The sequence below is a fragment of the Lontra canadensis genome, unplaced genomic scaffold, assembly GCF_010015895.1.
Source record: "Lontra canadensis isolate GAN:19392208 unplaced genomic scaffold, GSC_riverotter_1.0 scaffold18, whole genome shotgun sequence".
NCBI lineage: Eukaryota > Metazoa > Chordata > Mammalia > Carnivora > Mustelidae > Lontra > Lontra canadensis.
In genome coordinates this window covers 15,384,497-15,411,582 of record NW_022631012.1, presented here as the reverse complement: position 1 = coordinate 15,411,582, position 27,086 = coordinate 15,384,497, and positions in this window count along the sequence as shown.

The window sequence follows — 27,086 nt, the reverse complement described above, 5'->3', positions numbered from 1 at the left end:
ATCATAAACGTTTTCCTCACAATTTTCAAATGGGAAATGGAAACTGTTAATTGTCACCGTTACAAATGGATGTATCCTGCTGGGATTTTACTGGAAAGATGACGTTCTATGGAATAGCCTTGTCTTCTAAATGAAAACCAGTAGCTTTGGCTCTGGCTTTGTTTTCCCCCCAAACTCCTTGCTGATAATATTCATGGTGCTTTTGGGACTGCCTTTGTTCCTGTACCATAAGGATTTCTTGATTTATGGTTGCAAGATCTTCATGGCCAAATGACGAAGGGCCAAGGTTTGATTGTATAAAAGCAAGCACTAACTAACGTTCTCCAAGAATGTGTTCTGAGAGTAAAGTTCAGTTCATTTGGTTTTGATTTTACAATTAGAATATAAGATGTTCGGCTTTGAGAATGTGTTTCTCTTCAAAATTCTATCAATGAAATAGATTTTTATCTCTGATTCTAAGACTTATTATCTCTACTCTTAAGAAATTAGATCCACACAGAATTAACAATTAGCATAGGGAATGTGAGTTATAGTAACTAGAAGCATAAAATTAAATTGATACTTTATTTTTGACATTTATAACTAGTCAGGGATCATTTTAAATTTTATCGAGAGGATTTAAAGTGGATTAGGAATATGTTTTGTTAAAATAATCATATATAAGTTCTAAATAGACCATGCACGCTAGGTTAGGGGTAGTGTTTAAGGACATAGTTTATGTTTTATCATTTTTTGTGTTCTTACATACTTTTGAAACTCTTGACATAGTGCAAACATCAGCACAGAGCCAGGTGGGGGACTACTTGATTCCATCTTTACCTTATGTTTACTGGTTAAGGCAGGATTGTCTATAGCCACAAATGTTGTTTCTCAGCTACCCATCTGTCTGACTTTGCACCTTGAGTGCAGAACTACCTTTGAACCCAGCTCATTTTGAGAGGCTGATGTTTATTTAATAAAATATTTCCTCGGTACAAGCTGCACCCTGATGATCAACAGCCAGTAATAATTCCTTTAACCAGCTCTCCAACCATTTTGTCCAATTTTAAATTAAATCCAAGCTGCTGACAATATTCTACTCTTATCTTATTCTCTCATCTTCCTCAAGCCTCCTCCTTGTCCTACCTTCCCATTTCCACTAAATATTAGTCTCCCAAGCATGCCTTTTAAAAAATATGGGTTTGGGGATTATTAGATGACGACATTGTTAGGATTATGTTGTTGTTAATGTCTAGTATGCCATAGTATGCCGTTACAATCGATAGTAGCACTATAGTCCTAAGTAAGGAATGAGTAAGTTCCAGTTGAGAGAATAAAGTGTATTTCATCAACAGACAAGTCACCAATGAAAGCATCTTAATGGATGTTAGTATTAAATCAGGGGCAGTCTCTATAAAGATAAAGGGATAAGAGAATAAGAAAAGTAAGTCATCAAGAGCTACTGATCTCCAACTCAGGATCTGATATGTAGAACGAATTTTTAATGTATGTAAAAAATTAAAACATGGATATTTTGTCACTAACAATGAAGACAACAATGTTAAATTTTCAAAGCCCATTTTTCCTTTTTGTCTGAATAAATATGTAAAATACATCTATATCCTAAATAATGGATCTGTAAATTTTCATTGATAGGATTATATTTTTCTTATCAGGTAACACATGCACACACACATACACACACACACACACAACACGGTGGCTGTCTCAATCAGTGGTAACAGGACAAAGATGAAAAGGAAAGTTTGAGTCAGTCACGAGGGTGTATTTGATCAATATGGTTTCAAATGTTCTAGGCAGTTTTATAGCTAACAAAACTTATCTCTGATGATTGGTAAAACTGGTTATTTTCAAGAAATAAGTTTGGTATTTTTAAAATCATGATGGTCTCAAAATCAATTGGTCATAATCAACTCTTTTGTTCTTAATGAGAACACAATGATACAGAACAGTGTAGAAATGAAATAATGAAAGTGAATTGCAGTCAGTAGGGGTAATCAGTGTTTTTACAAAATTTTAGTTTCAGTTTATATGTTATCCTCACATACACAAAACATAGGTTTATATTGAGTCACAAAGTGAAATATATATATCTTATAGTGAGCCATGGTGAAAATGTTTAAATGCTACTGCATTAAGCAGTTTATAAGCTTGCTTTTGTCCCTCAAAGTTAAAAGCTATAAAAGTGTTGGAAGCGAATTCAGCCAGTGATTGGGGGTTAAAAACTTTCACTGGGTGACAAAACAGTTCCAAGTAGTTTTATGAGAAACTAAACAGCAATCAAGAAGAATATGCTTCAGTCATAGTGGTACAATGAATGTCATTTATCTAAATATGGAAAATGACAACAGACGTTCTTGTCCATTAATATAATCTACTCTAAGCCAAAAGTTGAATCTGGTTTCTATTTGTCAGCTAAAATCAAACAAGCCATAGTAGATAATATATTCTACATTTGAAAATTAACAGAGCTAACCTTTTCATCATACTGAGAATATTAAAAACCTACATAACCTTTCACTTCCCGCATGTTCTGAATTCTATTTGTTCCTGTGTAATCTATCAAGAGGCATATCATGTCAGAAAAAGGAATAAGAGAAAATATGAGTCGGACGTTTTGTTTCAAAGTAGACACAAATGTCAAAATTGTAAACAATTTTAGTTTTTAGGTTTTTATTTCTAAAAATTTACATACATATGTATACATGCATATGTATATATTGGTTTTAGATCTGCTTGATGTCAAACTATATCTTTCATTCAGTATCACGTGTACAAAAATTCAAAATTTTTCTTCACTCTGTGGTTAAGTATTGTGGATATAGAGTCTGTCCTATAACCTTAAATTGTATTTAATTTTAACCTCAGTGAAGTTGATTAAATGGTCTACTGGATGGCATATGATCCTCAAAATTTTTGTTATACCCTTGTAATAAATAACTCGAATAGGAATTATAACCTGTGTTGCTTCTGTATCTATACACTGAACACAGTCTTTCTTGCACCCTAGCGTTTTAATTGTTTAAATAAAGACTGCCCAGAAATCTTACTACATGTAAAATGTGAGTCAGATTTCACTTTGGGAAAACACTGGAAGTGAAATAGAAAACATTCAGGTTATTTTTATAAAATAAAAAATAGTGTACTTTTGCTTAAAATACGATGTCTGCAAGTAAATATATAGCTTTAGCTTTATTATTAGTTTTGAGTTAGTTACATGCTAAATTCTGTTCCTGAAATTCAAGAAAAGTGAGATTTAGACTAATACATAACTGATATCTTCTAGAGCATAGAAGAGTCTTTCTTAACCTCATCTACGCAGCCTGTGAATCAAAGAAACACACTCTTTAAAAATACCTATTGGTTTGACTTCTAGAAAGGGACAGCATCTTGTAAATTCTGCCTAAGGGGGTGGCTGTCCCAAGAATGGTGGGATAGCCTCTTACCAAAAAGATGAAATCACATACCCCTAGATGAAATCCCCATTGGATTTAATGAAAATAAAATTAGGCACAAGTACAGAGAAATGGGGGAGCATTAGAATTTTTAGAGGCATTTATATATTCTTGCGAGGATTTGTATATTCTCAAATTTCCATCCTTTTATTTTTATTTAGGAGATCAGTGCACCACTGTGGTTAAAAGTAAAGGCTGTTGAGTTCCAATGGTCGAGAGTCAGCCTTAGCTTTTCCATTTAAGCAGGACCTGGATATTTGGAAACTTTCTTATCCCATTTTCCTTGTCTGCATTGTGAGGATAATATAGGATCTACCACAAAGGGCTGTTTTGTGAATTTAATGAGATAAGCTCTGTAAAGTACTTAGCATATTGCATGGCACATGCAAAATGTTTAATAAATGTCAATACTGATATGTTTTCTTTTTTTTTTGATATATGTTTTCTGATTAACAAATGTTGGTGAAAATGCAGATGTATACAAAGATGAAAATAGCCATATGACCATCACTCATAATTCATATATTATGAAGAAACAATTCTTCATTTCCTTCTAGTAATATATTTAGTGTTCATGTGTGCATGCGTGTGTATTACACTAGAACGTATGTGTGTGTGCACATTTATTTCCACATTTATTTCTATGTTTATTTGGAAATGACTAGTATATTGAATTTGTATGTGTAATTTTTTTGTATTGTTTTATTTTGATCCAAGATTTGAAGAGAATTCTACATGCCACTAGGCAATTAAGGACGCCTTATAGTTTAGACTTGAAATGAAACCAGTTTTAGGGTGTGTGTGTGTGTGTGTGTGTGTGAATTGCTCTGTGTGTGTGTGTGTTTTTGTGAATTGAACTGTTGCTGTATTGGTAAGATCCTGAATTCCAAGCAGTGTTCCTGCTAACTACGTGAAAGAGAATAACAATATAGCCTGAAATGATCTCATTCAGATAAAAACGGTAGTCTTATGTGACCGCTCCCTTTACACACACACACACAGACACACACACGCACAGAAATCCTAGCCTCATCCCATGATGCATGAACGCTGATTGCTCTTTGAGGTGCATGTACCTAGAGTGCTTCCAAGATTATTTTCCTTCCATTATTCTGTATTTGGCTCCAGTCTGCAGTTTTAAACTTGGTTTAACATAAACTGTTCCCATCCCATTTTAATACGATCTATGTATATTTACTCTTTTCAAATATTATGGTAAGACACTGGTTTGCCCAAGTCCTGTCTCTCCCTCCCTCTTTTCCTCCCTCCCTTCCTTCTGACATTATCTACCCGGCTGCTGCCATTTGCATGTCCTCTTCATCTCGCTATACTTGTATCAGATTAAAGTTTTCTGCAAAAACCAGAATGAATCCCCATATCTTCTGTGAAGTTTCCCAGGTCCTTGATGATCGTCTCCTTCACGGAATGCCAGTATAAAGTACTAGATGTATGATTCACTTAGTAATTAGACTTCCCTGTTAATGGGATCTTCATCTAGAACTGGAAAGTATTTGGGACTCCTTACTTAACCTCTAGGAGTCCAGTTAGAAATTGGAAATGTGTATATGCTTATAATTCTTGAAATTTTTGAAATATTTCTTTCTTTATTTAATCCATTTGTGCTTTAGATTATGTTGATTTACCATTTTCCTAGTTGATATAAGATTAATAAAATTTCAATAATTTTCATAGTGATTGACTTGTGCTTCCAAAAAGAAGCAAAGACCCAACTAATACCGCTAGGGTCCAGTTTCCCAGGGAGGCCATTATTTGTAATTACTTGTTGGTAAAATAGTGCAAAATGTCGAGGGTTTACAAGACAGCTGATCTCCAAGTTAAAATTATAGCAGTGCACTAATTTCTCTAAACTTTTTATAATGTTATTCATGCCCTCATGAGAAGACATGGTTGTAAGAGTCTGAAGTGAAGTCAAGAGAAGAAAATGAATAGAATCAACCGAATCTTTCAAGTTTCATCTTTGTCTGGGTGTAGCTAACTCCGGGATGCCAAAGGCCAGAGCGTTTGCAGTGGGGGTCCTAACCCTGGCAATACCACCTAGTGTTTCTATATTTTTTTCTTGCATTTCTTGTCTTCGATACCACTTTATGCATTACAATGTAAGAGCACAGACTCCTTCATGTTACATGTTGGGAGGGAGACAAACCATAAGTGACTCTTAATCTCACAAAACAAACTGAGGGTTGCTGGGGGGAGGGGGGTTGGGGGGGGGTTATTATGGACACTGGGGAGGGTATGTGCTATGATGAGTGCGGGGAAGTGTGTAAACCTGGCGATTCACAGACCTGTACCCCTGGGGGAAAAAATATATTATCTGTTTATAAAAAATTAAAAAAAAAAAAAAGAAATACTTTTACCAAAAAAAAAAAAAAAGTTGATAATAATACTGATGTCATAGTGTACGGTCTGATTTGACAAGAACATTTTGCCACAGTTTTTTTTTAAGATTTATTTATTTACACATACATACAAACATACGTACACACACACACACAGACAGAGAGAGAGAGAGAGAGAGAGAAGCAGAAGTAGGAAGGACTGATAGAAAGAATCTCAAGCAGATTTCCCACTGAGCACTGAGCCCAGTGCACGGCCGGATCTCACAACCCCAGGATCAGGGTCCTGAGCCGAAACCAAGGGTCAGACCCTCAACCAATGGAGCCATCCAGCTACCCCCATTTTGCCAGTTTCAAGAACATTTATCTAGTGGGAAAATGAATGTAACAACAATGTGGGCACACAGCAATGTGCCAACAATCATGATCCTGATAAAGTATTTCTGTCCTGATTTAAAATTGCATTTACATATTTAGAAGAATGTTTCACAAGTTGGGGTAATTTTGACCATACAGGAGCATTTAGCAAGTCTGGGGACATTTTTGGCTTCACAACTGGAAGATGCTACCAGCACCTAGCAGGCAGGGGCCAGGGCTGCTGTAAACGTTCTAGCTGCATAGGATGAGCCTGAGCACAAGAAATCATCTCAAGCAGGTTATGTGATGCTGAGGCTGAGACACCCTGGCTTCAAGTTTCCAGTAGAAGCGTCATTTTCTCGGTGGCTTCTTCAGCATCAGAAGATGGGCCTCTTGTTAATTTTGGGAACAAAGCTTACTGAATGCCCTTCAGGATAAGACACCAGAATAAAAATTGCTCCAGGAGCTACATATATATTGTATTCCTACAGAAGCTTATGAAACACTCTCACCAACCTGTTGGATGACGATAGGAGAGCTGCCACTCTCTCCATAAATATTCATCACTATGGAAACCTCCCCACATCCGTGCACTCCTATAACCTTAAATGGCAAGTACGTATTTTATAAGGATGGTGAGGGAAGGAAGCAGATGAAGTCTTCTATTGGCATTCTATTGAATGTTTGATTAGAAATTCTAGACTGGTGTTTTTCAATCCAGGCTATTGATAAAGATCTCCTGTGGAAACCTCACAAATTCTGATGCTCAGGCCCTCCTACCCCCAAACAACCAAGTGAGAAATTGTGATGCTGGGACCCAGGCACGAGTCTTTTTCTAAAAAGCTCCCTAGCTAATCGTAAGTTCGAATAAAGGCTGAGAACCATTGTTCTAGCCTTGATCAGTAAAGTTTTGCTTGAAAAAAAGAAAAAAGGCTGACCCCAAATCTTTACAGATTAATGAGTTACATGCTCCAAATTCAAGAGAGATGTTCTAGCTGTTACTTTGTAAGCATCAAGGTGAACACTGAGTTTTAGGATTATTGCTTGAGCAATTGTTTAACAGCTGGCAAAGCGCTGGGGGTGGGGAACTGCTCCAATTCCTGCGCATCTTTATATGTGAAAAGGAGCAAAAGTGGAAGGGTTTCTTACTGTACTTCAAGGGCAATACCAGGTTTTGACTAGAATGGAGTTAAAAGACACATAATGCAATGAGAAGTAAAATTTGAATTCCTCCCTAAAAATTTCTACAAGAAGGGGAAATGGTGTAAACAAGCCATCTGTGTTGTGATGTGAAACACATTCCCTAGCCGTGGCCCTCGCAGGGTGCCTTTATTATCTTCAAAGAGAAAAAAAAAAAAAGGAGGGGAACTTGCTGTGGGACCAAAGGCAGCAGGAATTCTGATCAATTTGTTTTCTAAATACACACACAATCATTCCTGCAAGGAGATGAGATATTCGAAAGTCAGGCAATGGATGAATTAGTATAAATCTAAGAATTAAATAAAATACAGTATTGGCAAAGCAGAGCTTCGATGCTGCTCTACATAAACACAAAAATGAACCGTTAAATTTAGAAATGAACAGATTCAAATGCAGTTTGTCCTTTTTCTATCTATAGTATGAATCCTTCTGATCATGTACTGTACATTTGATGGAAGCATGTGGCTGTGGCAAATGTCCCCCAGGAACAGATCCAAATCAGAAGTTCAATTTGCTTCAAGCTCTTTAAAATGTTCCAGGGGTGCAAAGTGGACTGAGTTCCCCAAATTCCCATATTATCTTTTTAAACACTGAAATATACAAAAGGTGGGGCAGAGGAGATGCACAACTTTAAAAAGCACAGGTTTGTCTTATCAAAAACATTTGATCTTGATTTGCAACGAGACAGATTGCTAATAGAAATCTAAAAATTATTTGCTCCATCTCCTAGACCTGCCATCGTCCCTCCTCCATCTTTCTTCTTTTTCAGTGTCTAAGGTGTAGGGTATCCTGGTGCATTGGAGGTGGATCAGTCTGGATGTGCATCCCAGATTCAGCTCCCATGAGACCTAAATATCAGGAACCTAGTTAACCTCTTGGATCCTTAGTTCTTTCTTCAGTGAAATGGAGCTACATCTGCCTCAATACTTGCAAGGACTGCTTTGGTGGCATTGGAATTGTGTCACACTCTTAGAATCCAATGCTACTCAGCAATAAGAAAGATGTTATGCTAAGTGAAATTAATTGTATTAATTCATCTTATTAATTAATAAGAAATTATTATGCTAAGTAAAAGAAGCCAGACTCAAAGGGCTGTATACGGTATGGTTTCATTTGTACCGTGCTCTGGAAAAAGCAGAGCCGTTGGGACAGAAAACAGATCAGTGGATCCGAAGTTTTGGGGGTGGAGGGGATGGAGACCTCCTGCAAAAAGAAAGGAGAGAGCTTTTTGGAGCGATGAAAATATCCTATAATCTTGATTGTGGTGGTGGTCACATGGTTGTACACACCTGCCAATTCAGAACAGTTGGACTAAAATGGGTGAGTTTTACTAGGTTATACATTGATAAACTTAACTGCCCCCTGAGAGTAATGCATAGAAAGGTGAAAAACAAAATGAAGGTTAAGACATTGGAGATGCCTTAGCATGATTACCTGTAAACGTACTTTTGTCACTTCTCTTTCTCAGCCAAGTATTTTACAGATAGAGTCTACCTCTGAATGCAATTCTTTATTGATATCCTCCTTTACCTCTTGTCACCTGATATGTTTGCTCTTTAGCAAACCATCAATGACCAATGTATTCTCAAATCTGTGTTTTCTTCAATCTCTTTGATATTTTCAAAACTGTTTTTACTGTGCCTCCCCTTCTAGGCACCTTTGGCTCTGTATACTTTGAGGACGCAGGGTCTCTTCAAGAGACTTTTCCTTTTCTGCCCATGGATATAGTAAATCCTCAAATTTGTGTATCCAGTCCATTTCCCCACCTTTGTTTCTATTTCATACCTGCTTTCTTACAATTTCAGCCATAAATGACTTCCAAAATTGTCCTTCTAGGTATCTCTCTCTCCAAAGTCCAGAATCAGATTCAAATTTTGTTTATTTGTTAGGCAGCTCTGTTTCTAAAAATATTAAATTTTTTTCTAACCGAAACATCACAGAATTATCTATTGCTAATTCAGTACTTCTTCAGTGATTTTGAGTGTTACATTTATCATTACATGACATCTCATGATACTATGAGAGTAGGTAAATACCTTATTTCTAAAATTTGCATTCTATTCCCATGATTCATCATTTCCTGAACAAATAAATACCTCAGTGTTTCCTACTATGGTGATGTTATATTTTTATTTCTGATAATTCAAGTTCCCCTCATGACTTTTCTTTTTCATTTCTTCTTCTTGGTTAATTTTGTCTGTGCATTTTTCCAGGTGAAAATTAGAATTATTTTGTAAGGTTTCCCATAAAGGGATTACGATTGATTGCATTACTTATATAAATTAATTTGAGGACAAGTAACACCTTCACAATATCAAATTGTTCTCTCTAGTAACATTTTTATTTCTGTACTTAGTTAAGTCTATTTCCTTCAGTAAAATGATGTAGTTATCTTCATGTAAAATCCATTGATTATTTGGCTAAATATTCTAATATTTTATGCTTTCCTGCCAGTCCAGATAGAATAACTCCTCAATATTTTTGGACGTGATTTTTGCTGCTGTAAAGGAGAGGAACTTCTTTTCTTATCTCAATAATATTTTAGTTTATTCTCTTAGCTGTTCTAACTGTACAATGATATCATTTTTTAATACCAGTGATTTCATCTATTTTCAAGGAATTTGCCTCACTCCCTTTTCTAGTCTTTTTTGATTTGATCAGAAATTCTAAAACTAGGTTCAGTAAAGTGATGCTGAAACTAGACTTTGCTTTAGAATGATTTTTTTAATGATAATGCCTCTAGTACTTGCTCATCTACCAATTAAGTGTTAGTTTGAGATCTTAAAAACTCTTGTTAAAGAATTATCAGTTTTTAGTTTACATGATTTTTTTTTTCTAAAGAGATATGTTTTGTTTTCTACTTACTTGCTTTTGTAACTTTAGAGATACTTGTTCCCATACCCCCCCTTTCACATGGTGAAATAAAAATTTATGATGGTATGAGGGAGGAGAGAGGAGGAAATACATGCTCTAATTGATAAATTACTTATTATTTAAGCCTGAGAGTTCATGCAATTACATAAGGATGTAAATGTCATCAGAATCAAAAAATATTCACTAACAACGTGAACACTTTTAAATTTAGTCCCTTTGTAATGAGCATATTTCACTATAATCTTAATTTTATATATTATAATTATTTTAGACAGTAATCATCAGACAATTCAAATCAATTGTTAAGTGAAATATATATGATTTCATAAAATTAAGAAAAAAAAGTTGAGCAATTGCTAGAATCATACACAAATGCATTGATACAATTATACACAATCCATTAAATCTCTGAGAGATTTAAACCAGTACAGTGTGTGAAGAGGGAAACATCAAAAATGTTGATGACATTAAATGCATTTAAGAGAGAATGCTTTGACTTTCAGTGGATCAAAAGGCCCTTGGAAAATGCATGGAGCCCTCCAACAATGTTGCCAGAGGATCTATTATGATAATTATGAAAATGTGGCCATATAATTTTATTAGAAAATATTTTTTAAAATTCTTAGTTTTTGATTCAATTTTATTTTATTATAGAAATTAGCTCATAGTTTCAATTAGCTATGTTTTGTTAGATACAAGCAAAGACACTTCACAAATTTATTTCTGTTTTTAGATAAATTCCAAATAAGCTTTTGATTTTTAAAATCCACTGACTATAAAAGTATGGTATATGTTTTAACTGAATTGACTTCTAAAGATCAGTGTCTATTATTCTGAGATAATGAAGAACTCCTGGACACTAATTAATTTTCTAATACTGAAGCATCTCTATGTTACTGGAATGAACCTTACTTGCTCTTGGTATATTATTTTCTTGACAGTCTTTAGGATACTAGTGCCTAGACTTTCACTTTTTAATTATTTGTTATATATTACTTTTGGAATTGGAAAAAATAACATTAAGACAAAAATTTTAAGAGATGTGTAATATAGAATAATTAGTATAGAATATACCAAAATAGTATTAAGTTCTAATATATATTATATATTCTAGCATAAAATATATAGGATAGTTTGTTTCTTTACTTACACATAAAATTGGTCTGTAGCTTTTGTATGTGTGCTTTCCTTGTCTGGTTTCAGTATCAAGATCATACTGGCTTTGTCAGCTGAGACGCTTACAATTCTTGCAATTTTTAAACAGTATAGAAATTATCCTTTGTATAAAAATTTGTACTAATTTCCCCATAAAAATCCCTAGAATTGTTACAATGTGTTTAATAGTAATTTTTGATAACCGTAAATTTCTATAATCATTTAATTATTTAGATGTCTGCATTCTTTAAATCAGTTTTGAAAATTTCTATTATTAAAAGCTTAAGTTTTTTTTAAAGATTTTATTTATTTATTTGACAGAAAGAGATCACAAGTAGGTGGAGAGGCAGGCAGAGAGAGAGAGAGAGAGAGAGGAGGAAGCAGGCTTTCCGCTGAGCAGAGAGCCCGATGCAGGGCTCGATCCCAGGACCCTGGGATCATGACCTGAGCTGAAGGCAGAGGATTTAACCTGCTGAGCCACCCAGGTGCCCCAAAATTTTAAGTTTTATAGATGCACATCTATACTGAATTCCCAAAAATATTTATCAGTGGTAAACTAACTTTTTTATGGCAAATGTTGTGTAATGGTGACTTCTCTAATTTTTTAATGACTAGACATACCAAAATTTTGTTTCTTTTTACTAGGTGTATAATTTATTTATGTGCTACTTCATTCAAAAATATTGCATAGCATTCTTTATGAATGTATTTTTTAGCATTTGCCTTTAGACAGTATTGGAGAGGTTTTTTTTTTAAGTAAACATTTCAGAAATAACTATCAAGCACAAATAAACAACATAGAAAGCACAAGAGAAATTGAGATTGAAAAGGAGAAAAACAGAAAGCCCACAGAAATAGAGACAAGTATTTGAGGGAGAAAATGAGAGGCAAGGTAAGGGAAGTGCATGTCCGACACAACTATGAAAATGACCCACAAAGAAGAAAAACAAAGCCATGGAATAGAACAAATACTAAAAACAAATGTTTAGTATAACTCCCTTCATCACTTTCTCCCCCTCAAAACTGTTTTCTTCCGTTTAGTGTTACAGAGGAGTATGAAATTAGCCTTATGTTATTTATTTTGTAAATATACATATTTTTTTGTTTTGCTTTGCTTTGCTTTTTCTTCCCGTGTCTTTTAAATTCAATTTTTTAAAATGACAACAATAGCAATAACCCATTATCACGATCTATCTTGCAATCTAAACGATTTGTCATATGAGGACATCTTCTGAAAAGAATGGAGAGGGCAGAACACTAGTTATTTCTTAAAACATATAGTCTTATTTCCAATTGTTCTTTACTTTGTAAATTGGTGTGTACCAGTCATCATTCCTATCATTCCATTTCATCATTCAGTCCTTGCCTTTATATTCCCCGTGAGTCTACACCAGGGCTGCTAGGAAATCTGGCTAGGTGAGAAAGTGAAGTCTTCCTCTGCCCTATATTCTGGACTGGTTATAAATTCCTGGGCTCCAAACACAACCACCTAGCAGTTCTGTTTTCTGCTCATCTCTCTCCTGCATTTCTCTCAATGTGCATTCCCACTGATGACCTGGGCTCCCGATACACACAGACAATGCAAACCAGCCAATCAAATTTCTGACTTAAAAGGCAATCTGACTTACATCTGTTCCCATCTTTGCATCTTCACACATTTGCAAACAAGATCTCCATCCTCCCAGGTGGACCTGTTTGTTCCCTCTTACTCTACACACTTTCTGCCTCATGTCAGACAACACAGTGTCTTCATTTACTGTCCGTGTGTTGGCAATCATGGAATTTCAAGCTTCTGCCCAGGTATGTTCACAGAGCTTCAGCATCCTATCTCCAACCACCTGTTGGACACTTTCACGCAAATATTTCACAGAAAATTCAGATTCAACACATCATAAATTCAATTCAGCATCCCTCCCCACTCCTCTGATCTGGGTAGGTTTCCTCTCAGAGTAGACGCATCACCACCATTCAAGTTACCCAAGCCAGAAAAACCCAGGTTGTCCATGACTCACTCATCCATCTTCCTCATCATGTTTGTTATATAATCACCAAATATTCTTGCTTGGACCTCCTAATTGTCAGTAAATTCCATCCACTTCTCTCCATTTTATCATCTTTAAGCACCATGTCAGGGCTTTATTTTTCCTAACTGTGACAACTTTCTCTTATTTGGTCTCTTTGTTTCTATCTTACCTGCTTCTAAATAGTTCTCCACACTGCAACAGATAGTTTCAGAGTCACGAAATGATCATGCCACTCTCCTAAACAAGTATTAATGGCTTTACATTGGCCTCGAAGTCAAGTCTTCACTACTTAACGTGCTTCATGAGGCTCCTCGTGTTTTGGCCCCTGTTGCCCTCAACTATGCCACCCTTGCCATGCCCAGTCACTTCCACCAGTTCCTGTCCCTTTCTGCTCACTTTCCATGTAGCCTATGGAACAGGAGTTACCGGTGTTCCTTGCTCTCCTCCACCCAGTCCTTATCCTCTTGGACATCTATCATCTTTTGCCATTTACCAAATCAACCCCTACTAATACGTTAGGTTTCAACTTACAAGCCACATTATCTAGGACCTCATCTCTGACCAAGTCATCAGACCCTCCCCATTTGGATTTACTCTTCTTTCTCTATGTTTCTGTAGCAATCTATAATTCCACTTTTATAAAGATTACTACATAATATTATAAATGTCTGTTTGGAGGTCATATCTCCTCCTAGACTGACCTTTTTGGAGGCAGGAATTACTTGTGTCTTTTTATTTTTTATCAAAGCTCCCAGAGACCACCAGTGCCTGGATATACTAGACACATAATAAATATTTGTTGAATCAGTGAACCTCACTATAAGCTATTTTCCTATTTTCCAAACATCTACTCTTCCTCTTAGTTTTTAAAATGTTGTATTCTTTGTCCTCTTCTTGATACTTCTTCATACAACATGTTGTTTTCTCTTTATGAATGTACAAATAGGGTGTGTCCCCACCAGATATGTCTTAATGCAGAACACATAACTGTCCCTTGCCCTTGTCACTGTCCACTTAGATGAACAGCTCTGTATCTAGGGAGAAGGCTATTGTACATTGACCCTAGTGTATCTTCAGGTTTCTGTTGGGATTTCTTTCATGATTCAGAATAACTGAGGTGGGATCCCTCCTACTCTTCCAGTCTGGTTCTCTTGAGTCCTTGACCCAGAAGAATACATCAAAAATCACAGTTCCAAAAATGTGGTAGCCAAGACTCTTCCCCCTGATATCTAGAACCTTCCTTCTGTCTATGACTCTTATCAGACAGCCTAATCAGTCTAATCATACAGTATTCTATTCCCACACTTCCTATCATACTGTTGCCTAGAAGTTCTTGGTTCTTGAAGAATGTAGAAAAAAAAATAATGGAAAGCTATGAGAAGGTGACATTGGACTAAAAGCTTCTATTTTCACATGTTTGGTGGTAAAACATCTGTAGAATTTTTTAAAAAATTAGAGACAGTTCTCTGAAGCAAGAGCCAAAGTATGCTGCTGATGGTATCCTTTGGAGGTGAGAGGTTCCCTGCCCTTTTTTCAGGTAAACTGTTAATGAAGCAAAGCTGAATATGTTATAAAATGAAATATGGATCATGTCTCCTCCTCAGTCCAACAGCTTTAATGTCATATTTAGTTGAAATCTGTGACTGATTCTGGCATTCAGTTGCCTACCAATCTTAATTTTGGTACTAAGGGAATTTCTCTTTTCCATTCCCTTCCTAATTACTTAATTTTGAAGTTGATGGCTTCCAAACAGGGAACTCTTTAAAAGACTACTTTTTTCTCTGTGATGTCAGAACAGTGTATCTCTTTAGAACACTGGAAGGAAGTTGATGTATTTAATACCTTGAATTTGCTAATAAAGGAATCACGATTAATTTTACTATGCCCCATCTCGGAAATCCAGTAAATTACCAACACTCCCAACTCCTGCTCTACTTTAATACTCTAGCATCCAACATCAGGTCATTCCTTGGCCTTTTGTCTAAGCACTCGGAGTTTCTTTGCACACCTACAGGGCCCAGCAGCCCCCTCACACAACTGCTTTGCTGATTTTCCAGTTTACCAGAAGAAACAGTAATTAACTCTAAATCTCCTAAGAATGAGACTGCCATCTGAAAAACTGAGATATTATTTTCTTATGGGAATAGACACTAAATGGAATCAGTTTTGCTCTTATTGCCTGCCATGTTTGGTCTCAACCTACCGTCTGTGGATTTCCCAATGTTTTAAAGGCTGTTAAGATATTTTTAAGTGTAAGTTCCTCTGAGATTAATAAAAAAAAGTAAAGCAATTTATCAATTTACATGGGACTTTACTGCATTTACGTACCCCGTCTTCCAAGACAGGTGACCTTAAACATAGTAAAATGGCCATTCAGGACTCTGTGAAAATGTCAGATGAACAATCATTCCACCAAGCTGGAATGCTGCCCTGTCAGATTCTGTGTATCCTCTGAGCTAATGTATAATCTCACCCAATATATGTTGCTGTTTCTTCCCAAACTCCAGATGAATGGCAGTGGGATGGCAACCTGTCATAATAATCACAAACTTCAGATAGGCAAAAATATTTGCTTCTTGGGACACCTGGGTGGCTCTGTTGGTTAAGCATCCAACTCTTGATTTTTGACTCAGGTCATGATCTCAGAGTCATAAGATCCAGCCCTTCATCCTGCTCCGTGCTCAGTGAGGACTTTGCTTGAGATTCTCTCTCTCCCTTGCCCTCTGTCACTCCCCCCACACATGCTCTCTCTCCCTTTCTCTCTCATAATTAATAAATAAATATTTTAAAAAATTGTTTTCTCTACTCTGTAATTCTGGGGTCTGCTTTTCAGAGGTTTTAGTGTCTAAGGGAGCAATGCTGCAATCAGGAGATATTTAAGTGTTTTTTTGAATTGCAAGTGGATACTCAGAGTTTTGGGGATTCTCATGTCAGGAACAATAGGAAACAAATGCTAACAACAAACAAGGCAGGTAATCTTGTATGAAATACTTCTTTATACAACTAGATCCAGAGGTTAAATCGGATAGAACTCTATGAATAAAAGCATCAAGATACAGATTCCTCAAGAATAAAGTATTCCTGAAAAAATAAAATTGAATTAAAAAAAAAAGAAAAGAGAGTCAACTAAAATCAGAAAAAAAATGAATAAAGGTTTAAGTTATGCCATTGAACAAAGAACACCGACTGGCTGAGGTACAGTTGAAGGTAAAAGGAACATGGAATGGTTACTACAAGAGGAAAGTCATACATGTTAGATCTTGCCATGAGAAGCTGTTGAAATAAGTGCTATAACTTTCACCTGCCCGTCTGTCCTTGCTGGGTCATATGTGTGTTTTAACTATTTTTTCATTCCTCCTCCTACCTCTCACTATTGAGTTTCAAGAGGGTTAGTGATAGACAACTCTACAATTTACCCCGCAGGTAACAGAAATCCACTCAGAATTGTGACCAAACTAGAGGAAGAATGGACATCATTCCAAGGTCTTGTACTTGAGCTTGAGGCACCATCAGATGGAATTTTGGTTTGTGTTCCCTTGAAGAGGAGGTATGTGTGTTTTTCAATTGTATGAAGGAGTAAGTCGTGTGATATTTTTCGGAACTCTGATTTTAAAAAGGGTGTATATAAATACTGGAGAACCAAAGGGGCGGAACTTAGTGGAATTTAAACAACTTTGGCAACCCAGGAATTAAATACATTTCCTTTTTGAGGAAATTCCAGAATCAGTAGGAGAAAGAGCTCCACATTCCATTTTGGAAACCAAAGTAAAGCAGTTATTTTTCTTACTTTTTGCAAGCAAAGGCATGAATTTGGCCTAAACTTGTCTATTCCACTGGCTATTGTGGGAGGGAGGTTAAGAGACCAGTGATGTGACAGAGGTGCCTGTCTCTAGTGTCCATGACTAGTGAGCAGTTGTGTGGCTGCATTTCTGTTGTGTCATCTGAACCCAAGAGTGCCGATGGGATGCATAGTGAAGGTCTCTGGTGTGGATTCTTGCACTTGGTGGGTTTCCTTAGCCCAGTTCTCCAGCTCTCTTACTGATTCAGAAAGCTCCCTGACATCTCTCTAGTGATTTTTTTCTTCTTCATAAGTACATCAGAGTTGAAGTCTACTGTTTGCAGGTGAGCATCCAGATTGGTACAAATATGAAGCACAGGGCTTAGAGAGGAACAGGAGGGGCTCAGGTTCCAGCAGACTAGCTGATAGGAGCCAACTATGGACATCAGCTCTGGGATCAGAGCCAGAACACCTGACAAGAAGGTGCGTCCCATCAGGAGCTCCCGATCCCTTTACTTTATTGAAAAGTTCTCTCATCATGATCTCTTTCCAAAGACTTCCTTTCCTTAACTCTTCTTTGTGAAAATTAACACTTGTTTTACCTTTGTGAAGTAGTTGTGCCTATAAACTTGAATTGCATGAGAAGATCCACTTTAATAAAAGAACTTATGAGCTGGTTATAATCATGAACTTCAGAAAGAGCATGCTTGACTTATTGATTCTGTAAGAGCAAAAACTGGTTAAAAAAAATACTACACAACCAAGCAATTCATCTTGCATAAATATAAAACCTGAAACAACGCAGGGATGGAGTGTTTTGGAGATAACTTGAACTTTCATCGAAAGCAAAGTACAATCTTTCTGTTCTGAAAATATGCAACAAATTTCCAAAAGAAAGGAAAACCGAGGGATATTTCCTATTGGTAGTTTTATTTGCTCTGGAGATAAAAATTTGTGGAAGTCTACAAGCTGAATTTCTATAGATAATACAGAAAGCTCCTCATGCAATTTCAATGGTTATAACTAGTCACTTTGAAAATGTTCTTTCATTTCCCAATTCATTAAGGGAACAAATTTTCAAAATGACATCTAAATATTTTTTGAATCTCTTGGCCTAGAGTGTTCAGCTCAACAGTTTCCCTAATTTCTAGTGAAATTTTATTTGGTTCCACTTTTTTTTTAAAGATTTTATTTATTTATTGGACAGAGAGAGAGAGATCACAAGTAGGCAGAGAGGCAGGCAGAGAGAGAGGAGGAAGCAGGCTCCCCACTGAACAGAGAGTCCAATGTGGGGCTCGATCCCAACATCCTAGGATCATGACCTGAGCCGAAGGCAGAGGCTTAACCCACTGAGCCACCCAGGTGCCCCTGGTTCAATTTTTTACAAACACACACCATCTAGTCATGTTTTTATATTCAGAAGGAGGTTAAAAAATTGATACTTTATAAACAAAAAGTCATCCTGAGTACTTTACAGTTTTATCTTCATCTCAATTATTTATAATGCAATATGCAGAATAAGATGTATATGAATGAAGTTTGACTAAATATTCACAGTCTGGGAATATCTGGGTTCATTTGCTAATGCCTTTCAAAAAATTGAAGCACAAAAAAACTTTTCATTACAATTAAATGATTGTGGTACTCAGAGGCCCCCACCGAAGCCTGCACTGTGGTGAATAACCTTGAGGGCTTTTCCATACATAATATTAATACATAGTAAGTATCAGAAAAGTCCTGGTAGGGAAACAGGTGATATAGAAACTTGGTGGCCGATAATCATGTTATCTATTGTTTGTTAAAGTGAATAACCCTGGATCTGGTCAAATAAGTAGCTTAAGCTTCAGAAATTCACTGGACACCACGTAAGACAGAAGTAACTGAGATCGCAGAGGTCAAAACTGAAGCAGAGTTACAAACTTGCGACCCATGCACTGGGTTTGGCTTGTAGGAGTGTTTTACATGGACATCCTCAGAATTACAAATAAGTTAGATAGTGTAAAGACTGTATTGTTTGTATGAACCATACATGGATATGTGTCATTATACATTTGTCCAAACTCACAGAATGTACTACACCAATAGTCAACCCTGATGTAACCTATGGGCTTGGGTGGTTATGATGTATTAATGTAGGTTAATCACATGTAATGACCCTATCACTCTGGTGGTGAATGTTGATAATAGGAGAGGCTGTGCATCCATGGGGGTAGGAGGTGCTTTCCTCTAATTTTACTGAGAACGTAAAAGTGCTCTAAAAAAAAAAAAAAAACACATAATCTTCAAAAATTGCAAAAAAAAAATGATTGCTAATATTTTAAAAATCAGTTACTTGTGTTACAAGTTGAATTGTCTCCCAAAAATACTGGGGTTGAGGCCTACCCTCTGGTACCTTAGAATGGGATCTTATTTGGAAATAGATGCAGATGTCATTGTAAACACAAGTAGTTAATGTGACATTATACTGGAATAGAGTGGACCTCTAATCCAGTATGACTGGTGCCATTTAAGTAGGGAAATTTTGACACAGACATGCAGATAGGGGGATAAAGGCAGAAATTGGGGTGATAATTTCTACAAGTCAAGGAATGCCACATTTGCCAGGAAACCACCAGAAGCTAGGAGAGAAGCATAGTACAGATTCTTTCTCATGGTCCTAAGAAGGAACTATTACTGGTGACACTGTGACCTCAGATTTGAAGCATCCAGAACAGTAAATAGCTCTTGTTTAAGTTGCTTAGCCACTTCACTGCCCTGGGGAACTAGCACAAATCACATATAAAAACTTCGGGTTTTCAGCATCTCTGAAAAATGGCCGGGTGTGACAACACTCAACAGATCAGTTGGAACAGAGTAGCAGCTGTCCCCTCCTTTCCATGAGAAGTTCTGAAGCTCACCAAAGTCCATGTTAATAATTTAAGTTGCCTGCTTGATGTCTGATACCACATCAAAGGAAAATGGGTCAGGACGTTTGCAGGAACTTAAATAAACATGTTGTGACAATACGATGTCTTGTGATCATTGAAAACAGAGTAGGAGGTATCTGAGTGTAAAGAAAAGGAAAAGAAAAAAAAAGAAAGGAAAAAAGGCTACCCAGGAAATTTTCTGATAACCTCAAAATTTAAATAATTCTTACCAGGATAAAAGGAAAAACATAAAATCAGAAAGAAACATGGAAAACTTAAGTGCAACTGTTTTAATGATGTCCTGTAGGATCCTCAAACCGCCTGAACTGAGATTTTTCAGAAAAAGGGGAAGAAAGAAAGGGTGTCTTAACTGCCTGGGGGAATTGTTAGTGCTGAGAGAAATCTCTGGAAAAAGCACTACAGACAAGATAGAAAGACAGGACCCAAGAGAGATGTGTATCTGTTTAGAGGGAATGCTTCTCCACTTAAACTTCACTTTGAACGAGTTCAAGCCATGAAGTCAAGACAAATTACATCCCCAGGTTCTTAGAAATGTTCATCATAGAAGCACTGTGGATAACCTTGAGGAACTGAGGTCGTGAGAAGGATCCAAAGGTTGGAGATGGACAGTAATACTGCTGTGTTCAAAAAAAGAACTGTGGGAAATCTTTAGAAAATGTAGATAATATGCCTGGTAGCAATCCCTTAAAAAGATTAAATAGTTATGACTTTTATGTGTTTGGAAATTAAGTCAGGTAACAACAGAAGCATGGCGTGGTTTGGGGGATGGGGGGCGGTGATCCCATTCCTACTCCCCTGTGCTCCTCTCACTTTTGCAAACCAAACTAGGCTCTCGCTTGTTGCTGAAAATGCTAATCATGCTTCTGTTTAAGAAGCCTTGGCACCACCTGCTTGTTCATTCTGGAACACTCCTCCTAAGGTGTCTGTAAGCCTTGTACCCCACTTGTTCCCTTGTGACCCTGTGTGATGTCACACCTCCTCACTCACCCTCTCTATGTCCTACCCTGGCTTTATTTTTCTTCATAGCACTTAATGATTATTATTTTTTTGTATTTCATAAATACAACATCATGACAGTCACTGTTGTAGAGGCTTTTAAAATATTGACTCATTTAATCTTCTAATAACACAAAGAAGGAAATACTAGCATGATCCCCATTTTACCCTTGCTCTTGAAATAAAAGGTGACACATTGTAGGTGCTCAATAAACCATTTTGTTAAACGAATACGATGCAAATGTAAGAGGTTGGAAATGCAAGAGTCTTTCTAGTAGGATAAAACCTTCCTCTTATTGGGCATAGGGATTCAAGACTATTAAGCTTTGAATCCCCAGCATCTGGCAGAATGTCTGGGGTGTGTATTGAGAGAACAAAGGGAGAGGAGAGCTGGAAAGGAAGCTGGAAATGTGAGGTACTTGGTGGACATGAGCTGGACTAGCCCAACATTTCCAAAGCCTGAGGGAGAGGTTCCTCAGGAATAGCAGAGTTGTCCATTGTTAAAGGCAGACATAGATACTGTCATTAAACTTCGCAGTCAACTGCTTCATTTCCATGCCACAAATAACATCATCTCTTAACAAAATAGGAAAAAAAATTAATGGTGGAACATCCAGCATTGCCCGTATTACAGCCCCTTTGCTAAGTGCTTTAAGGCCTACCAAAAATCTTTAAAAATCTTCCAGCTCAGAATAGGCTTTCAAAGGAGAATCCTGAGAGTCAAAGCAGAATCAAAGAGAAAAACCAGTTTCCACAGCAGAGGACAACAGTCTGAGCGATAGGATCCGGTCCCACATGATCGGTGCCAAAAGGTAAACCACTTTCAGAAGAGGGTGGGGTTCCCAGTAGATTGGCAAAATACATATCTGGAAAGCTCTGTTTTTCATTAGCATAAACGCATGTCTTCATGAGTAAATCACCTTCAGTCAATCAATGAAAGATGGGATTACTAAAATAAATGAGTGTAAGGAAAATATTAATAACCAAATAACATTAGACACCACCATAATCCTACCTAATGCTGTTAGCGTTTGAAAGAAAAACATTCAGATTCCTAATCTGTTGGGGAATATTAACATAATGTGGCTTTGAAAATTTTAAAAAGACCTCATAATTAATTTAATCACCATTTTGCATAGCATTCCCACTTGTAATCTGCATTTTTGCTTTAAAACTCTTACTATATAGCTGTCATTGTGATCTAATGAAATGCCTCTTACTTGGGAAGAGAGGAGATTTTCGAATGTTGAGCCTCCACAGAAATGAAGAATGAAACATGTGTCTGTCACCGCAATTTCCCCACGCTAGACTAATTGCAGAGGCCTGTGGGTATGGAGTGATGCTGTTGAGTAGTCAGCCTTTACTGCCATTGCTTTCAGGGTAATTTGCATAGCATGGCTCATAGTGTTTTATGATTTTTCTTTTAAAAATAATCCTACTTGTTAGTCACTAAATCTGTTTAACTCTTTCAGCGCTGCTTAGTGTCTGGGGCACATCTGCAGAATGAAAGAACACATCTCTCCCTTGGCGAGTGCCAAGGGAGTTGGAGAAGGGCTTCCCGGCTGGCACGGTTCAGTCTCTCCATCTTCTGGGAAGATGGCTGTTGTAGGATGGCCTGCCGAGGAAGTAGGCCCTATGGCAGGGAGGAGTGTTTGGGAGCCTTTCTGGGGAGTGCTCATGGGATGAACACCTGTGGAAGAGGAGGAAGTGGGATTAGACAGAGGGGGAATTTGGACTATAGTGTGGTCCTTGTGGAAACCTAGACCAACGCTCAGGGGCATGCTGAAGATGACACGGTATCTCAGAGTTGACCCAAGTAGTGGCAAGAGGGCTCGGCTTTTCTACCCCTCAAACCAATCAGACACCGAGTGTGGGAGGCCCCAATAAGGGGCTGGCATGCAGTCAGCTGAGGCCATCCCAGAGGATGGCCGATGGCTGAGCACTGTCTCCCGAGGACACTCCCAGCAGCTGGGGAAATGAGTCCTTCATTCCTGATGGGAAACTGATGAGGGTGGCACGTCACATAATCGTCATATCTCTCCTAATAATAAATGTTCATTCAGATACCACCTGAGCACCAGGGTATCTCCTGCTGACTTTTGTGAGAAAGTCTTCCTGCGGAATATTATTCATTATTACCCGAGAATCATTTCCCTGTTGCCAATAATTTATTATACCATGAATCCATGAAATAAGCCATGTATATAATAGTCGGAAAACAAACTGTTTACATAAACTTAATACATAAGGTCTTTGGAAATTTTAGTAATTTCTCTTACCCATGAGAGAGATGATTATATTACTGCAAGTTTATATAGAAATACATCGATTTTTCTGTTTCAACCAAACTGAGGCACTGACGCTGAGTGTTTGCAAGGTGTTTTGGGTCGGAGATGATGTTTTCCAAGGGACTTACGCATTCATGGTCAGATTTTCTTGGTGATAATGTTTTAACTTCCTTGGACTTCTCTGGAGAGAAGTTTGTATAATGTGAGACCCATTTCACTCTATAATTTTAGACTTCGAACTTTCTCCATCCATAAAATTACTGCTTTAGGGAATTTCTGGAGGAAATATGGGAGAAGAGCTTTGAAAGGACCCTTCCGCCGGTGAGGCGTTGAATCTCCAGGGGCTGTGGCGCGCGAAGAGAATCCGCTCACCTCCCACCATCTTCGCGTTTGAGTCAAGGGGAAGCACTGAACGATACCACAGTCGAAGACTTAGAACACGCCTCAGATTTAAACACAAACAAAGGGTAATCTGGCCTGGCACAGCCTGGCCACTGCAGCAGTGTATCTGAAGGTTATGTTTTATGTTTATTAGCTCCATCCAGATGGCGTTTTATGTCCTTAATAACTTTGTCCCTGACTAAGCCATGAACCTACCATTTGACAAACACAGTAGGAAATGTCTATCAGCAGAAAAGTCATTTTATAATCAGAAACATCACTTGAACCATTTGGAATACATTTTGAAAGAGTTTGATTTCCCTTACAGGTCACTGCCTACAGTTATTTGTTGACAGTTTTTCTAAACCCAAACTGAAATTCAGGGAGCACTGGGAGCACCTTTAGGAGAGCTACAAATTTATGCTAATATTTTAGATGAGTGATGGCTTACATTGTAGGAGATCAAACTGCTTTCATGCACATTTATTCATCTTTATGTGTCCCCGAAAATTAGGGCATAGTACATATTAATATTCCAGTGTTACCGACAGAGACTGAGAAACAGCAGGTCCGAGGTCATCCAGTGAATCTGTCGTCCTCCCGGTTTCTCCCGGCTCTGCCCTCAGAACTCTCTGTCTAGATCAGCCTACACACTGCATTTACACTTCCCTTTGGGAAAGATTCGTATCTTTTTTGTGACTGTCCTTTATGTCTCTGACTAAATTCTGCTTCCGAATTTCAACCTCCTTATGGGTAGCTACTTGGACCCCTTCTCTGGGCCTCTTTCAGAGTGCCAGTTTTAGACATTCCATATACATTTGCGGAATTTTATTGAAATAATTCACTGCTTTTCTCTTTAAACTCTGGTCTTCATCTGCTTAGCAAAAAGTAGAGGGATGATTTTTAATTTAAAAAAAAAATTCTGCATTGAACACTTTTGCAGCGTTTTTAGTGGAAACAAAATCTCTTATCTGGAATTCCTGTAGAAAGAATTTAGCTTAGAAAAGTAGGAAAAATTGTGGGTTTTTTTCATTTGCTAATTTATAAATGTGTAGTGTAATTAATGCCATTGCATTTTTTTAATTTTAAATTCCTTCCTTCCTTTTCTTTTTTTCCTGCTTCATTTTTTTTTAATTTAATAAACATTCACTCAAGTGTCTACTGTGAACCAAGAACTATGCTAGATCCTATGCAGGCACATAGGCATTTAATAAAATTGTCAGTGTTACAATTTATCTTAAAGCATTTTTAAAAAACCATTTATTACATATTATAAAAATCTGTGGTGTGCCAGGCACTAGGATACCCATTTCCTATGCTTTGTATGTTTCATCCCTTTTTCTTAGCTGTGGGAAGGTTCTGTCCTATATTCTCATAGTCCCTCACAAAAAAAAAAGAAAAAGAAAAAGAAAAAAAAAGAAAAAAATGTCTAAAACCTAATGAAGTGCTCTCATCACAATTCATGGGAGCACTACTTCCAATTATATTAACATACTCTTAAAATTGTACTAAAATAATAAAACACTATCTTTAAGATTACTCCATAGTTGTCTGTATTTCAGAAAACTTCGCCTAGATCCTAAGGCACATGCTCAAAAATTATTTTAAGGGGCAAATTATCCTGAGAACAGAGTAAAGAACTTTTCACACATTTAATTAGTCCACACTAGCTAGGATGCTTTTTAAAGGATTGAGGTTCTACTCTAGGGAATTACGGCTACAAAGAGAGGTTCAAAACATGGCCATGTAGTAGGGGGTGAGTTCAAAATCTCCCTCATTAGAGATGGCTGGGGAAGGACTAGGAATGTGACGTCCTTGCAATGTGTACAAGATGAGTTCCTTCCCATGATGCTCCTTTGTAGCCCCATCTATGACTTACTAAACATGAACAATGTTTAAGAACTTGTGGATAGCTGCTGTTTAAGAAAGTTTAGCGAAGTAAACGACTAGAAAATCTTTGGTGGGGAGTGACCACACTCCTGTACCCATTTCCAAGGTGTGGGTGCACCACCAGTTCTGTGACATCAGCTGGGTGTCCTGTAGTCCCCTCTGTTGTGACATCATCTACCTGGAGATGATCAGATCCCAGAGCTTAGGGGCTCAGTCCCGCAAGGCTGCCATTCACTTCAGGTGCCAATCAATTCTAGGCAGTCACCTGTGCTTCTGATGGCCAGCCATAGATTGGAGGTTTTGACGCCCCTTCCTGGGTTCAAGTAATTTGCTAGAGTGGCTCACAGAACTCAGAGAAACATTGTACGTACTAGACTCCTGGTTTATCATCAAAAGATATCCCGGAAGCAGCCTGATAGAAGAGATGGTTAGGGCAAGATATGGGGAAGGGGTGAGGAGCTCCCGTGTCCTGAGTGCGCCACTCTCCCAAGTCTCCACGCATTCACCAACCTCGTCCCTGGGGGTTTCTGTGGAGGCATCATTACACAGGCATGACTGGTTAAATTGACCATTGGTGATCGATTCAGCCTCCATTCCCTCTCCCCTTCCAGAAGGTCAAGGTATGGGATTGAAAATGCCAATCATCTAATCACATGCCTACCACCACCCTTAGGTACATTGCCAAAGTCACCACATTAATATAACAAAAGGCACCTTTAGAGCTCACCTCACTGAGCAAATTCCAAAGGTTTGGGGAACTCATTGCCCAAATGGGGACAAAGACCAAATATATATTTCTTCTTATAAATCACAGTATCAGGGTGATACAAAATAAATACCAACTGTTCACGAGTTAGTTTTCTCACGAAGATGGTGAACCCAGAAGGACAGCTTATCTGTTTATTAGACCAGGAAGCTAACATGGTAGAGGAGAAATCTGATTTCACGTACAGCTTTGGCCTTGGACGAATTACTAAACGTCTCTGCGCCTCAGCCTTCATGTGTGTGCCACTGTCTACGTGGCTTACAAGGTGGAGAGCATTAAAAGATACAATATCTGTCAGTCACCTGCTCAGTGTTTAGCACACAGCGAGAACACAGCTGATGTTCCTGTTCCCCTCTTCCTTGGGAAGCAGGCCCTTCTCCACAAGATAAAACCCCTGTTCAGACCGTAGCATTAGCCAAGTCTGAATGTACCACATGATGCTACCTCAAGAATCACATTTGGAGAATGCTGCCCAGAAAACATGGACTAGAGGGAACCCGCCAAGGAATTGCCGAACCACACGTGCAAAGGAATAGGATAATTTCTAATAAGAAACTTCAGGAAATCTGTAATGGTCCCAAGCTTTCAAGAATCACAGAGGGTACATGGGCCTATTAAAAATCATGCCCTTGTATCATTTG